Below are 4,735 nucleotides of genomic sequence, written 5' to 3'. Positions count from 1 at the left end.
CAGTATGCCACCAGATGTGCATCGGAAACTACTACTGGTCTTCCTGGGAACGATCAAAGCTTAGACTGTTTCAGACGTTACTCCCATGGAGGAAATTGCGGATGGTGACTGTTGTATTCAATCCCGATGCAATTTCTGTGTTTCATCAATACTCTGATAGTCCACAGAATATAGATTGTCTCCAGATGTGCATCGGAAACTACCACTGGTCTTCCTGGGAACGATCAAAGCGTAGACTGTACCAGACAATACTCCAATTGAGGAAAGTGCGGATTGTGACAGTTGTATTCACTCCCGATGCAATTTCTGTGTTTCATCAACACTTTGAAATTCCACAGATTACAGAATGCCTCCAGATGTGCATCGGAAACTACTACTGGTCTTCCTGGGAACGATCAAAGCGTCGACTGTTTCAGACGTTACTCCCATGGAGGAAATTGCGGATGGTGACTGTTGTATTCAATCCCGATGGAATTTCTGTGTTTCATCAACACTCTGATACTCTACAGATTACAGAATGCCTCCAGATGTGCACCGGAAACTACTACTGGTGTTCCAGGCAACGATCAAAGCGTAGACTGTTTGAGACATTACTCCCATGGAGGAAGGTGCACATGGTGACTATTGTATTGAATCCCGATGCAATTTCTGTGTTTCATCAACACTCTGATAGTCCACAGATTACAGAATGCCTCCAGATGTGCATCGGTAACTACTACTGGTCTTCCAGGGAACGATTAAAGCGTAATCTGTATGAGACATTACTCAAATGGAGCAAAGTGGGCGTGGTGACTGTTGTATTCAATCCCGATGCAATTTCTGTGTTCCATCAACACTCTGATAGTCCGCATATTACAGAATGCCACCAGATGTGCATCGGAAACTACTACTGGTATTCCAGGGAACGATTAAAGCGTAAACTGTATGAGACATTACTCAAATGGAGCAAAGTGGGCGTGGTGACTGTTGTATTCAATCCCGATGCAATTTCTGTGTTCCATCAACACTCTGATAGTCCGCATATTACAGAATGCCACCAGATGTGCATCGGAAACAACTACTGGTCTTCCAGGGAACGACCAAAGCGTAGACTGTTTGAGACATTACTTCCGTGGAGGAAAGTGCGCATGCTGACTGTTGTATTCAATCCCGAACTAATTTCTGTGTTTCATCAACACTTTGAAGGTCAACAGATTACAGAATGCCTCCAGATGTGCATCGGAAACTACTACTGGTCTTCCTGGGAACGTTCAAAGCGTAGACTGTACCAGACATTACTCCCATTGAGGAAAGTGCGGATTGTGACAGTTGTATTCACTCCCGATGCAATTTCTGTGTTTTATCAACACTTTGAAGGTCCACAGATTACAGAATACCTCCAGATGTGCATCGGAAACTACTACTGGTCTTCCTGGGAACGATCAAAGCGTCGACTGTTTCAGACGCTACTCCCATGGAGGAAATTGCGGATGGTGACTGTTGTATTCAATCCCGATGCAATTTCAGTGTTTCATCAACACTCTGATAGTCCACAGATTACAGAATACCACTAGATGTGCATCGGAAACTACTACTGGTCTTCCAGGGAACGATAAAAGCGTAGACTGTTTGAGGCATTACTCCCGTGGTGGAAAGTGCGGATGGTGACTGTTGTATTCAATCCCAGTGCAATTTCTGTGTTTCATCAACACTCTGTTAGTCCACAGATTACAGAATGCCTGCAGATGTGCATCGGAAACTACTACTGGTCATCCAGGGAACGATCAAAGCGTAGACTGTTTGAGACATTACTCCCATGGAGGAAAGTGCGCATCGTGTCTGTTGTATTCAAACCCGATGCCAGTTCTGTGTTTCATCAACAATCTGATAGTCCACAGATTACAGTATGCCACCAGATGTGCATCGGAAACTACTACTGGTCTTCCTGGGAACGATCAAAGCGTAGACTGTTTCAGACGTTACTCCCATGGAGGAAATTGCGGATGGTGACTGTTGTATTCAATCCTGATGAAAATTCTGTGTTTCATCAACACTGTGATAGTCCACAGAATACAGATTGTCTCCAGATGTGCATCGGAAACTACTACTGGTCTTCCTGGGAACGATCAAAACGTAGACTGTACCAGACATTACTCCCATTGAGGAAAGTGCGGATTGTGACAGTTGTATTCACTCCCGACGCAATTTCTGTGTTTCATCAACACTTTGAAGGTCCACAGATTACAGAATACCTCCAGATGTGCATCGGAAACTACTACTGGTCTTCCTGGGAACGATCAAAGCGTCGACTGTTTCAGACGTTACTCCCATGGAGGAAATTGCGGATGGTGACTGTTGTATTCAATCCCGATGCAATTTCTGTGTTTCATCAACACTCTGATACTCTACAGATTACAGAATGCCTCCAGATATGCATCGGTAACTACTACTGGTGTTCCAGGGAACGATCAAAGCGTAGACTGTTTGAGACATTACTCCCATGGAGGAAGGTGCACATGGTGACTATTGTATTGAATCCCGATGCAATTTCTGTGTTTCATCAACACTCTGATAGTCCACAGATTACATAATGCCTCCAGATGTGCATCGGTAACTACTACTGGTCTTCCAGGGAACGATCAAAGCGTAGACTGTTAGAGACATTACTCGATTGGAGGAAAGTGTGCATGGTGACTGTTGTATTCAATCCCGATGCAATTTCTGTGTTTCATCAACACTCTGATAGCTCACAGGTTACAGAATGCCTCCTGATATGCATCGGAAACTACTACTGGTATTCCAGGGAACGATTAAAGCGTAAACTGTATGAGACATTACTCAAATGGAGCAAAGTGCGCATGGTGACTGTTGCAATCAAACCCGATGCAATTTCTGTGTTTCATCAACACTTTGAAGGTCCACAGATTACAGAATGCCTCCAAATGTGCAACGGAAACTACTACTGGTCTTCCAGGGAACGATCAAAGCGTAGACTGTTTGAGACAATACTCTTATGGAGGAAAGTGCGTATGGTGACTGTTGTATTCAATCCCGATGCAATTTCTGTGTTTCATCAACACTCTGATAGCTCACAGGTTACAGAATGCCACCAGATGTGCATCGGAAACTACTACTGGTCTTCCAGGGAACGATCAAAGCGTAGACTGTTTGAGACATTACTCCCATGGAGGGAAGTGCGCATGGTGACTGTTGTATTCAATCCCGATGCAATTTCTGTGTTTGATCAACACTCTGATAGTCCACAGATTACAGAATGCCACTAGATGTGCATCGGAAACTACTACTGGTCTTCCAGGCAACGATCAAAGCGTAGACTGTTTGAGACATTACTCCCATGGAGGAAAGTGCGCATGGTGCCTGTTGTATTCAATCCCGATGCAATTTCTGTGTTTCATCAACACTCTGATAGTCCACAGATTACAGAATGCCACCAGATGTGCATCGGAATCTACTACTGTTCCTACTGTTCTTTCTGGGAACGATCAAAGCGTAGACTGTTTCAGACGTTACTCCCATGGAGGAAATTGCGGATGGTGACTGTTGTATTCCATCCCGATGCAATTTCTGTGTTTCATCAACACTCTGATAGTCCATAGATTACAGAATGCCACCAGATGTGCATCGGAAACTATTACTGGTCTTCCAGGGAACGATCAAAGCGTAGACTGTTAGAAACATTATTCCCATGGAGGAAAGAGTGCTTGGTGACTGTTGTATTCAATCCCGATGCAATTTCTGTGTTTCATCAACACTCTGATAGTCCACAGGTAACAGATTGCCTAAAGAAGTGCATCGAATACGAGTACTTGTCTTCCTGGGAAAAATCAAAACTTAGACTGTATGAGGCATTATTCCCATGGAGTAAAGTGCGGATTGTGACAGTTGTATTCACTCCCTTTGCAGTTTCTGTGTTTCATCAACACTTTGAAGGTCCACAGATTACAGAATGCCTCCAGATGTGCATCGGAAACTACTACTGGTCATCCAGGGAACGATCAAAGCGTAGACTGTTTGAGACATTACTCCCATGGAGGAAAGTGCGCATGGTGACTGTTGTAGTCAATCCCGATGCAATTTCAGTGTTTCAACAACATTCTGATAGTACACAGATTACAGAATGCCTCCAGATGTGCATCGGAAACTACTACTGGTCTTCCTGGGAACGATCAAAGTGTAGACTGTTTGAGACATTACTCCCATGGACGAAGGTGCACGTGGTGATTGTTGTATTGAATCCCGATGCAATTTCTGTGTTTCATCAACACTCTGATAGTCCACAGATTACAGAATGCCTCCAGATGTGCATCGGAAACTACTACTAGTCTTCCAGGGAACAATCAAAGCGTAGACTGTTAGAGACATTACTCCCATGGATTAAAGTGTGCATGGTGACTGTTGTATTCAATCCCGATGCAATTTCTGTGTTTCATCAACACTCTGATTGTCCACAGATTACAGATTGCCTCCAGAAGTGTATCGAAAACTACTACTGGTCTTCCTGGGAACGATCAAAGCTTAGACTGTTTGAGACATTATTCCCATGGAGGAAAGTGTGCATGGTGACTGTTTAATCAATCCCGATGCAATTTCTGTGTTTCATCAACACTCTGATAGTCCACAGAATACAGATTGTCTCCAGATGTGCATCGGAAACTACTACCGGTCTTCGCGGGACCGATCAAGGCGTAGACTGTTTGAGACATTACTCCCATGGAGGGAAGTGGGCATGGTGACA

This window comes from Schistocerca gregaria, chromosome 3 (assembly GCF_023897955.1).
Source record: "Schistocerca gregaria isolate iqSchGreg1 chromosome 3, iqSchGreg1.2, whole genome shotgun sequence".
In the NCBI taxonomy this organism is placed as follows: Eukaryota; Metazoa; Arthropoda; class Insecta; order Orthoptera; family Acrididae; genus Schistocerca; species Schistocerca gregaria.
This window is presented reverse-complemented; position numbering follows the sequence as displayed.